The sequence below is a fragment of the Ochotona princeps genome, chromosome 26 (genome assembly GCF_030435755.1).
Source record: "Ochotona princeps isolate mOchPri1 chromosome 26, mOchPri1.hap1, whole genome shotgun sequence".
Classification (NCBI taxonomy): Eukaryota; Metazoa; Chordata; class Mammalia; order Lagomorpha; family Ochotonidae; genus Ochotona; species Ochotona princeps.
In genome coordinates this window covers 24376915-24389648 of record NC_080857.1, presented here as the reverse complement: position 1 = coordinate 24389648, position 12734 = coordinate 24376915, and the positions used below count along the sequence as shown (strand labels likewise).

At 36.5% G+C, this 12734-nt stretch overlaps 1 protein-coding gene across 4 annotated transcripts in view; it reads left to right on the top strand.

The window, feature by feature from the left end:
* The window catches only part of GPHN (gephyrin), a 352857-nt gene that overhangs the window by 167559 nt on the left and 172564 nt on the right, over positions 1 to 12734 (top strand). The window lies entirely within an intron of this gene.

Genomic DNA, 12734 nt, shown 5'->3' with positions numbered 1-12734 from the left:
ACCCTTTGCTGTAGTGTCAGTATCTGCATAGCAGATGAACCATTCAGGAATACTCTGAACTGTGAACATTGGTGCATTTGGTATTTATGTCTTAAAAGCCTTTGTTGCATTTCATTAAATTTTCTCTACAAGTTCACAGCTAGATATGTACAAAGGGGTTGGCTTTTTAAGCCCTGCCCAAAAATTTTTCAACAGTCTTCACATTCCTGATGACCCCAATTCCATTCCTGTCTCCAGAAAAGATTATATTAGTGTTTGACTTTAGTCCCATATCTATTTGCAGTTATTTCAATTCAGACTCATTGAGTAGACTTTAAATGTGAAAGTGAGTACTCTGTAACACTGTTTATATTTGATCTGTAACCTTTGGGAAAAGCAGTAATAACCTTCTTCCATCTTGGGCAACACTAAAGATGTGAGAAATCCAGATTTAATGTCACGTATTTAAGTTAACATCCAAGCATTTACTAGCACAGTATCCTTGGGCAAGTTACTTAACTAGGTTTAGCATTTCTGTTCCAATAGCTAATTGAGTATCTTACAAATTAGTTGCATACACTCTTCCTGGACCTATAATTAATGCTTCATTTGTTTTTAAAAGAGTTAAGTACACTGTGATATAAGGAATGGTTTCTCTCAATTCCGTGATTAATTTATTTCATAAATTAAATAACTATTTACTTATGGTTCTACCTAGTTTTATAAGGATAAAAAATACACCAAAAAGGTTTTATAAAGTCACAAATGCACTTTTTCAGTGATACATATCTAAGTTATTAGGGAAAAATTTACTTTGTTTTTTTATTTACAAAAAGATTTGATATTATGTTCATTAATAACCCATCTTTCTGGTACACACAATTATTCTGTGCATTTTTAATTACTTTGGACTTTCCACAATGTTTCTATATTATGAAATAAAACATGAAGTCTTCAGATATAAGTGTATTATCTAAAAAAGGAGTAATTTATTCTTGCTATAGTTTGTCCTGTTACCTACCATTATTTGCAATTTTTTAGAACAGATTTTTTAAACAATTATGTATTTATGTGAAGCCAGGATTACAAAAAGAGAGCAAGAGACAGAATAGGAGAGATCTTTCATTTACTGGTTCACTCTCCAAATGGTCACAACAACCAGAGCTGGAACAGCACAAAGACAGGAGCCAGGAATTCATCCAGGTCTCCAACATGAGTGACAGGGATGCAGAAATTTGAGCCATCTTTCACTGTTTTTCCCAGGCTAGGAGGAAGGAGTTGAATCAAAGTGGAGCAGCCAGAACTTGACCCAAAAGTCACATGGTTCAAACAGCCAGAACTTGAACAGATCTCATAAAAGATGCTGGTGTTGCAGGTCACGGCTTAACTTGCTGTGTGGCAACACAGGCCCTCTAAAGGACATTAATTGTAACCTATTTACCGACCTAAGATAATACTATTACTTTGGGAATTAGCTATAAGATGGCAAGTATAGAAGAAATATGTTAGGATTTTGAAAATAGTAACATACAAATTTGGATATTTTAATCAATAGTCATTTGTTCTAAAAGCATACATTTTCTAGAAGGAGGATATAAAATGATTGACTTTACTTTTTTCCAAATACGTATGTTGAAATTATTAATCATTATAATGGTGCAGAGTATACAGCTTCCACAATTGGAAAAAGCAAAATGAGGATAATAAGTAAAGCCAAGAAAGTAGTGAGAATAAATATATAAATAAGACAAACACAAAATATCTAGGGCAGTTTAAAACACTTTTAAATACAAATTCCTAGAACATCATCCAGTTAATATTTTCAAAGTAGAACATTCTGAACATTCTTTGCACTCCTATTCGAATTGTTGTGTTTTTTTCTGATATAGTTCTAGGCTCAGGAATTTTGTCTTCCACCCTCCCCGTTCCACCTCCTCCCCACTGTTTGCCCTCATATTGTTATAATAGTATACACCTCAGCAACAGTCACAAGTCCATCATTCTGCTATTTAAGTGCATCATGACATTTTAGGTATAGACAGTGTTCTTTCCTTTCTGAATCTTGAGTTGAAAGCATTTAATCTGCCACTGTTAAGTGTAATATTAGCTCTACATTTTTGCAGACACTAAGTTTTTTTGAGTTACTAACACAAATGAGTGTTAAATTTTGTCCCTGACTTTTTCTGAATTTATTGGTATAATTATGTGGCCTAATTTTTCTTCTGAGTTTGTTAATGTGATGAATTATGATTGATTGAACTTTCCAATATTGAATCATTGTTGTACTTTTTAAATAATTTCCATTTCACTACAGGGTATAGTTTTTATAAATGTATGATTGCTCTTTACTAATGCTTTCATAAAACTTTTTACATCTGTATGCATAAGAGATATTATTCTGAAGGTTTTCGTGCCTTTTAATCTCACTTCAGTATCATTAATCCTGTCTTCAAAAAATGAATTATAAATTATCCCAACTATTATCTGTAAGACTTTATAAGAGTATATGTTCTAGTCTTTCTTGAATAATTCATTGAATTTACTATGAAATCATCTATTCCAGAGTTTTACTTTTCTGGAGTTTTCCCATAGTGAACTTCTTTTGAAAGTTACAGGATTTTTTTTTTAACTCTTTTGTCTTTCCTAAATTGTGATTTTGTTGTTGTTGTTGTTGCTGTAAGAATTGGCACAGTAAATCTAAATTGTTTAATTTATGTATATAGCCCCATTAAACCTGTTTGTTTAATTTGTGTATCTATGTAATCTAAATTGTTTATATATATGTAACCTAAGTTTAACTTATGTATATGCAATATTCCTTCAATTTTTTTATCTTCATTGTCCATTTTAATATTTCTTTTGTATGTGATATTGCTAATTTCTTTCTTTCACTTTCAGTCATTCTTTTTTCAGTTTCATGTATCTTTCTTCAAAGTACAAACTTGTTTCATAGATTATATTTATTGTGAATATATGTAACAGCTTTATTCTTAATTTTTTCTAATTTTTGTTCTTTTCACTGATACAGTTTTGCAGCGATACAGATTAAGCCCTCACTCTCCCCTTCCTCTACATTCCATCCACTCCACCACCATTTTCCCCCATAACATCACAATACTATAGCCCTTTAGCACAGTTCACAAGTTTAACTCTGATATTTAAATGTATCATGACATGATAAATATAAACAGTTCTAGAATACATAGTATCATAATGTACAGGTGTATTCATCAGCTTCATTGGGAATTCTACATTTATTTGGAAGTAGAGACACTAACTGCATAGTACTTTTACTTCTCAGTGTGGAAGCTCACTAATATGGCTCATGTATATAAATATGCATATATATACACACATAAGTATATATTTGTTTATGTTTATATTCTACTTTGCATATTTGCATATTGACTGTACACTTTATATCAAAGAGAATATATAATATTTGTGCTTTTGATACTGACTTACTTCCCTAAACAATAATGGTTTCCAGCTGGGATCATTTTGTTGCAAATGGTAACATTTCATTTTTCTTTCTGGTTGAGCAATATTCCATCAAGTAGTTTTTCCACAGTTTCTTTATTCATTCCTCTGTTAATGGCATCTGAGTTGATTTCATGTCTTTGCTGTTGTGAACTGTGCTGCCATAAACATAGGGTTATAGGTCACTGTCTCATATGCAGAATTCTTTTCTATGGATACATTTCCATTCATAATTTTCAAGAGCTGAAATCAGCTAAGTTTGGAAGAACAAACTATCGTGTATACAACAAATATTGGGAAAACAAACAAACAAACAAACAAAAAACCTGCTGTAGGGGCAAGTATTGTGTAATTGGTTAAGCCACCTTAACTTGCTTGCAACTCTTGCATACAGTTATCAGTTCACTTGGGCAACATCAATGTGTGAAACTAGATACAGTTCTTGACTCCTGCTTAATCTGGCTCAGATGAGGCTGTTGCAGGCATTTGGGGAATGAGCCCATGAATGGAAGATACTTTTTTCTGTCACTCTGTCTTTCAAATAAGCAAATCATAGACAATATTTCTTGATAAAATCAAGTATTCTCCAAATAGCAGTAGTTATGTTTGCAATGTAAGTTGATGCAAGTGCTATGAAAGCTCTTCATTAAGGTCTGTACCCTAGAACAAACTTTTTTTTTCTGTTACCACATGTAGAGTAGTCACTTCTATGTTGATATAACAGAATACCTAAGACAGGGTATTCATGTGGAGCAGACATTTATTTCATAGAGTTCTGGTTCTGGGAAGTCTCTACTTGGAGATACTGGCAGCAGCATTTCCGATGCTGCATTGCCACAGCAGGTCAAGCTTGCATGCAAGAAAGAGAATGAACTCAAAGCAGTAGTTCTTTTAAAACTCCTTTTAAAATTCTTTTAATACTACTTTTAAAATTTGTGTCAGTGTAATCATGAGAGTGGAGCTGCTCAATACCTCACATTAGATTTTACCTCCTAACACTGGTGCATTGCAGACTAAGTTACAATGCATGCTTTTTGAGCAACATATTCAACCCATAGTATTGCCTTGTGGATTGGTTATGAATTACAGTTTGCAAAACACTGTTCTAGAGAAAATCTTGCACATAAGTACCAGTATAGATGCAAAGGGATGCAGTGGCAACAGGTGGACAAACAAATACATTGTCCATCAGGAGAAGGAATTATGATTATCATGCAATGGAATATTATGCAGTAGTAAAATGAACTGTAGCTATGCTCATCAATGTGGAGGAATCTCACAAACAGAAGGTCAGTGTAATATGTGCAGTATGATTTTATTTATCTAAATTTCAAAAACAAGTCAAACTGAAAGTATCTTTAGACAAGTATTTGCAGAAATATTTTAAAAGTAACACACGGGGGCCCGGCGTGATAGCTTAGCAGCCAAAGTCCTTGCCTTGAACACGCCAGGATCCTATATGGGCGCCGGTTCTAATCCCGGCTGCTCCACTTCCCATCCAACTCCCTGCTTGTGGCCTGGGAAAGCAGTCGAGGACAGCCCAATGCCTTGGGACCCTGCACCCGTGTGGGAGACCTGGAAGAGGTTCCTGGTTCTTGGCTTTGAATTGGCGCAGTACTGGCCGTTGCAGTCACTTGGGGAGTGAATCATCGGACGGAAGATCTTCCTCTTTGTCTCTCCTCCTCTCTGTATATCTGACTTTGTAATAAAAATAAATAAATCTTAAAAAAAAAAAAAGAGCAAACATTCCGCCTTGCAATACCTGGGTTCATTGCCTGGTACCTACCAAAATTGTGATTTGGTTATTGTTTAAAAAAAAAAAAAGTTACACATGGGATTGGGCAGTGCAGTGTCATACAGACTAATCTCTCTGCAATGCTGGTACTAATTTGTGTCCTAGCTGCTCCACTTCCAATCCAGCTCCCTGCTAATAGCCTAGGAAAGCAGAAGACCTTGGGTCTAAGACCTTTGGTCCCAGCACCGACATGGAGACCAGAGGAAGCTACTGGCTTCCAGCTTTGGATCAGCCTCACTCTGGCCATTGCTGCCACTTGGGAAGTGAGTCAGTAGATGGAATCTCTCTGTGTCTTTCCTTCTTTCCATAAATCTGGCTTTTCAATAAAAACAATTTTAAATGAAGTAATTTTTAAAAATGAAAAAGGAAGACACATGGTTGTTATTTGTGCCACTTATATATGCCTTGAAGACATGATGCTAACAACAACAACAAAAAAACTATTCACAAAAGGTCAGATATTATGTGTGAACTACAAAATAGATTTGTCTTTGCCTAGAAATTATTATTTGAAGAAAATCTGGAGAGAATAATATTGGACATAGGTTTTTTTTTGCAAAGGTTAATAAATTATTCTACCTGTACTTGTGGTAATGGTTGCATGTCTGTGTGAACACAGTTTAAAAACCAATGAATTAGACACTTTTAATTATTTAAATTGAATGATGTATGAATTGTATCTTAATAAAGTTTTTGAAAAACAAAAAAATTATGATTTTACAGTTGTGGGTGATAATCACCCAGGGAAGGAGGCCAAGAAACAGAACAGACTTTGAAGATGTTAGCTGCTCTAACTGGAGCTATGTCAGTATGACTTGTTACTGATACTGTTTGTATTTTGTATGTATGTCGGAAGTTTGAGTACTTAATAAAAATGTCTAAGGCAAGCAGTATTTTTGTTGTCTTCTGTATCTATTTTGATCAAATCTTAAATAGGATATTGAACTTCAAATATATATCTAGAGTAGGAGCAGTCTTCATTCAAATACATACGATTACAAAGCTATTGTTTATGAGTTAAAACTTCCAAAAATAGTTTTGAATAAAATGATTAGTGTCATATTCTTTGTAAATAGTAATATACTGAGCTATAAACAATCGACTTGTCTTGCCCATCTTTGCAACTACTTCACCCCTGAGGTTATTTCAGAATTTACTTAACTGTCTTCAATTGCCCACATTGCAGTCAAAAAATACAAATATCAGTATGTTATTCTCTGCTCAGAACTTTTCAGTGCCATCTCATTTTCCATTGAATAATAGGTTTACGGATTAAGCATGAGCTATTTTAAGATTGCTTTCTAGACCTATGTAATTTGTCTCTGCTCACTGTCTCTTTTTATTTTCTGCACAATTTTTAAAAATTACATGATATGACCTGGCACGGTAGCCTAGTAACTGAAGTCCTCACCTTGCATGCACTGGTATTCCACATTGGTGTCAGTTCGTGTCTCGGCTGCTCTGCTTCCCTTCCAGCTTCTTGCTTGTGGCCTGGGAAAGCAGTAGAGGATGAACCAAAGCCTTACAACCCTGCACCATCACGGGAGACCCAGAAGATACTCCTGGCTTCAGATCAGCTCTCCTGTGGCTGTTGTAGCCGCTTGGGGAGTGAAGCAGCAGATGGAAGATCTTTCTCTCTGTAAATCTGCCTTTTCAGTAAAAAGAAATGCATCTTTATAAAAAATTACACAGGGCCCAGTGTAGTAGCCTAGCGGCTAAAGTCCTTGCCTTACATGTGCTGGGATTGCATATGGTTGCCGGTTCTGCTCCCGGTGGCCCTTTTTCCCATCCAACTCCCTGCTTGTGTCTGGGAAAGCTGTAGAGGACGGCCCAAAGCCTTGGGCTCCTACATCTGCATGGGAGACCCAGAAGGGGCTCTGGGCTCCTAGCTTCAGATCGGCACAGCTCCGGCCATCGCAGCCACTTGGGGAGTGAATCATCAGATGGAAGATCTTTCTCTCTGTCTCTCCTCTTTGTATATATCTGCCTTTCCAATAAAGATAAAGAAATCTCTGAAAAAAACGAAAATTACATGATACGGCTTTGTAGAGTGGTTCCCCCACTCCTCCTCCAATTCCTCCGTTCCCATTTCCCCCATGCCACCATTTCTCTCTGAATTACCACAGTAGTTTAATCACTTGGTAATAGTTACAGGCTTAACTTCCTGCTATTTAAATGTATCATTATATGGTAGGCATTTAGAAAGTGAAAAATTACTGACATAATGTAAAGGTATATTTAAATGTTTCATTGGAATCCCAATTTATTTCAGTAATAGGCACATATTGCAATGTATCTTTACTTCCTGTTATGCTAGTCGGCATTACGTAGTTCACTTGTGAGAATATATATACTTGATTGCCTATGTATTTATTTTGTACTTTTCATAATAACTGTATTATGTTAAAGAGAACATAGGATATTCCTTTGGAATTGGCATATTTTACTAAGCATGATGATCTCCATTTGGGGCCATTTTGTTTGCAAATAGTAAGATTTCATTCTTTTTCATGGCTGTGTGGTATTCCTTGGGGGTAAATTTACCAGTTTATTTATCCATTTTCCTTTTAATAGGGATCTGGGTTGTTTCCACGTCTTCACTATTGTGGATTGTGCTGCTAGAAATAAAGGGTTATAGATTGCTTTCTCTTATGCATATTTCTTTTGGATATATTCCTAAAAGTGGGATAGCTGCATCTCATTGTAGATCAGTTGCTAGTTATCTAAGGATTCTCCATACTGACTTCCATAGCGGCTGTACTAGTCCAGACTGCCACCAACCATAGATTAGAATCCCTTTTTCATCACATACTTGCCAGTAGTTGTTGTTGTTGTACATAGGTCATTCTCATTAGAATTAGATGGAACCTCAATGTGGTTTTTGTTTGTGCTTCCCTCAAAGCTAGGGAGCCTGATCATTTTTTCATATGTCTGTTTTCCGTTTGAATTTATTTGTTTAAATATGTCTGTTCAAGTTCTTCATTTCTTAACAGGGGTGTTTGTTTTGTTGTTGTTAAGTTTCTAAAGCTTTTGGTAGATCTTGAATATTAGTTTCGTATATGTGTAGTGTCTAAATGTTTTATCCCATTCTATTGATTACCTGTTTGCTTTGTTGGCCATTTCCTTTGTTGTACAGAAGCTTCTTAGTTTGATGTAGTCCCCATTTGTTTATTTTAGCTTTAACTGCCTATGCCTTTGGAGTCTTTTCTAAGAAGTGTGTGCAAAGCTGCTATCCACACTCATTGTCAGCTACATTCAGATTCTCTTGCTTTTAGATCCTTTGTACATGTTTAGCTACTCTCTAACTCTTTGACACATGGTGTTTCTTCAAGTAGCAGCTTAGTGACCCAGTGTGGTAGCCTGGTAGCTAATTTATCACCTTGCATGCAACAGGATCCTATATGGGAGCCAGTTCATGTCCCGGCTGCTCCACTTCCCATCCATCCTCCTCCTTGTGCTCTTGGAGTGCAGTCGAAGACAGCCCAAAGCCTTGGGACCTTGCACCCATGTGAGACTCAGAGAAAGCTCCTTGCTCCTGCCTTCAGATAGGCTCAGCTCCAGCTGTTGCAGCCACTTGGGGAATGAACCAACAGATGAAAGATCTTTCTCTGTCTCTCCCTTCTGTAAAACGATCTTCCCAATAGAAATGAATAAATCTTTAAAAGTAGCCACTTTAATTTTTCTTCCTTTTAGAAGCATTCCCAATATGCTCCAGGCTTCCCTCATGTATGACTAAATGTCTTCCCTATTGTTCTCCTTAAATTTTTGCTTAATGTATCATTAGTATTTACTTAAATTTGTTAATGTTAATGCTTTCTGTAAAACCTACGAATTGCACCAAGGCAAAAAATTTTGGTCACTATTGTAGCCCCGTTGCTTAATACTTTTTCACCTAAGCTTATCTGAAATCATTTGTTAAATGAATTACTAAATTCTAATGAATATACTTCATGTATTTTGAGAGAGATTTTTAAAGATTGATTGATTAATTTGACAGTTACAGAGAGGGAAAGATAGAGATTTCCCATCTGCTTGTTCTCTACCAAGATGGCCACAAAGCACAGAGCTGGGCAAAGCCGAGTTTGGGAAGCTTCACCCAGGCTTTAGCAGGAATGCTGGATCCAAAGCAATAGAGCCATTCTTCATTGTTTTGCTAGACATGTCAATACGGGAACTAGATTGGAATTCAAGCATCAGGACTGAAGTCAGCTCACAGGTGTTAGTTGACTGACTATGCCACAATGCCAGCCCCCAAGAATATTTTTAAATAGCAAGATCAGTTGAATTATTTTAAAATTAGTCTATATTTAACCTTACACTTTCATGTTCGTTTTTTATGTTTGTTTCCTTCTTCCGGTAGACCTCCATTAAGTCAGCTTATTTTTAAAAGCAGTTCCATCTGTTATTCAGGCTTGTGCATTAGCCAGGTTTACCAGCATTTAAAAATGCATTTTGGGGGCTGATATTGTGGCATAATGGATAAAGCTGCCACCTGTAATTGCACGTTGCAATTGGGTGCCAGTTCATGTCCTGACTATTCCACTTCCTTTGTAGCTCCTGCTAATGGCCTAGGGAAAGCACTTGAAGATGGTCCACGTGCTTGGCACTGCCACCCATGTGGGAAATCTGTGTGAAGCTTCTTGCTCCTGGCTTTGGCCATAACGCCCTAGTTTTTGCATCCTTCTGGGGAGTGGACAGCAAGCTTGAAAATCTATTTCTGACTGTGACTTTCAACATAAATAAAACAGTCTCTTAAAATGTGTGTGTGTGTGTGTGTGTGTTTGTATAATGCTGTCTTTCAAATTAATTCATCAATCTTTTTTTTAAAAAGAATAAAATATATTCTTTCTTTTTAAAAAAAACTTCTTTATTATACAATTTAATTTTGAGTATTGTTGATTTCTTAGACTTATTATAGTGTATTAAAGAAACTAAAAACTTGGTGCTGGCATGGTGGCATAACAAGCTAATCTTCCACCTGTGGTGCCATATTCCATAGGGATTCTAGTTCATGTCCCACTGCTTCACTTCCAGTCTAACTCCCTGCTTGTGGCCTGAGAAATCAGTGGAGAATGACCCAAAGCCTTGGGACCCTGCATGCACATGGGAGTCCCAGAGGAAGCTTCTGGCTTCTGGCTTCAGATTGATTCAGCTCCAGCCAACATTGCTAACATTAAGGAGTGAATCAGCAGGTGGAGAACCTCTCTCTCTCTGTCCGTGAAAGCATGCCTTTCGAGTAAAGATGGATGTTTTAAAAACATGAAGCTAAAAATCTTTCAGTGGAAATAAATAGAAGTCATCCCTGAATTTTGTTCTTACAACTAAACTCTAGAAATAAAAAAAAAAAAATAGGGGCCAGCCTTGGCATGCAGGTAAAGCTGCCACTTGCAATGCTGTTATCACATTAGAGTTCCAGTTTGTGTCTCGGCTGCTCCACTTCCCATCTAGCTCGCTGTTAACGCACCTAGGAAAAGCAGTAAATGCTGGCCCACATATTAGGCCTCTGCATACGTGTGGGAGAACCAAGTCACAAGTGCTGGAAATGTTCCTAATGCAGAGACCACACTTTCGAAATTAGTTCAGACTGCAAGTTGTCTCCACTGCTAATTCTTACCTCATTGTAGTGTCCCTTATACGTACAGTATACTCTCACAAGCACTCTATGAGGACAACAGGCTCACCAATACCAGCATATTGTGATCAGTAGGGATAAAGTCATGGAGATTATACTTGGAAAAGGGAAGCACAGAACCATAAGGTAGGATAAACTTATGAAGATCCCAAAGCATTTATGAAGTTCTCTGTATATAAAATTATTTTTAAGTGCATTTTTCTCTCCACAAAAATGTAGAAAGCCTACTATGTCATCATTGTTCTGGGAAGGTTTCTGATTCTTACTAAGAAAGATGTTATAAACGTCCTGAGCAGTGAACAATATATTCTGTGTGGCAGTACATGTTGTTATATAAATTCTAGGTTTATCCATAAATTTCTATAGTTCACATATAAAGCTCAGGATCTTAATATTAATCCCTACAAATGAATGACATTTGGGATAGGCTCTGGCACACAGAAAGCTAAGGTGCTGCAGTCATGACCATGTCAGATACTGAGTACGAGTGTAGGTCTGAGCTCCGCTGACCGTCCTGTCCAGCTTTCTTCTGGTGCATATACGAAGGCAGTCGGTGATGGTCCAAGTACTTGGATCCCTGAATGTAAGAACTCGAAATGGAGTTTCTGCCTCTTGATTTTGACCTGTTCCATCCCAGCTGTAACAGGTATTTAAGAAGTGAGCCAGAGATACAAGATCTCTATGCCACTGTCAATCAGTCTGAGTTTTCAAAGAATAAGTAAAGAAATCTTTTTTTTTAAAGATTTATTTATTCTTATTGCAAAGTCAGATATACAGAAAGGAGGAGAGACAGATAGGAAGATCTTCTGTCTGATAATTCACTCCCCAAGTGACTGCAACGGCCTGTGCTGCTTCGATCCGAAGCCGGGAACCAGGAACCTCTTCCAGGTCTCCCACAGGGGTGCAGGGTCCCAAAGCTTTGGACCATCCTCCACTGCATTCCCAGGCCACAGGCAGGGAGTTGGATGGGAAGTGGAGCAGCCGGGATTAGAACCGGCACCCATATAGGATCCCGGGGTGTGTTCAAGGTGAGGACTTTAGCCGCTAGGTCATGGTGCCAGGTCCTAAGTAAAGAAATCTTAAAAAAAAAAAAAAAAAAAAAAAAAAAAAAAAAAACAAGCTGCTATTCTAAACATATTTATGGTGATACTAAAATCAATTAGCTGTCGATTTGACAAAAAGCTCTACAATATAGTACTTTAGTTGGGAACTAAAGGCAGAATTCCTAAATAAATAGGAACATAATCCAATTCTGGCTGTCAGAACTTAAGCAGATTTTGAAGAAATATCACTAAGATTAATGTTTAGAAAATAAGTCTTAATTATTTTTTGCAGAATCGTAATTATTCTAGTAAAAATAAAGTTTAAGTGATTGAGTAGCCATGTTTGTATACATGGAAAGTTTAAAATGACTATCTACTCTTGCCTTTCAGATTTTAAACAGGGAAAGAAGAAAACACAGTGGCATTTAAGACAGTTATAGTTTACAGAATGAGATTGGCCAGAAAGCATTAACTATCATAGGTTTAGGGGAAATATTATTATATGACTAAAAATCTTAGTGGTAACATTGTTAATATATCCTGGATAACCTCTTTGTTTTCAAATAAGGTAAATGAGATGATAGCATTGATTGGTAAGGTCAATGAATGACAGTATAAATCTAATTCTCCCATGACAAAAACAGTACATTGACTAATGACTCTAATCGTCCAGTGCTTTTCCACTCTTCTTTTTCTCTTTAATTTTATTTGTATAAAGTGAAAAAATTCCGCCATTGCAGTACAGATTTTCAGGAGCTTAATGGTACTCATACACTTATTTTTCTTTTTTAACTAGTTGGTTCAC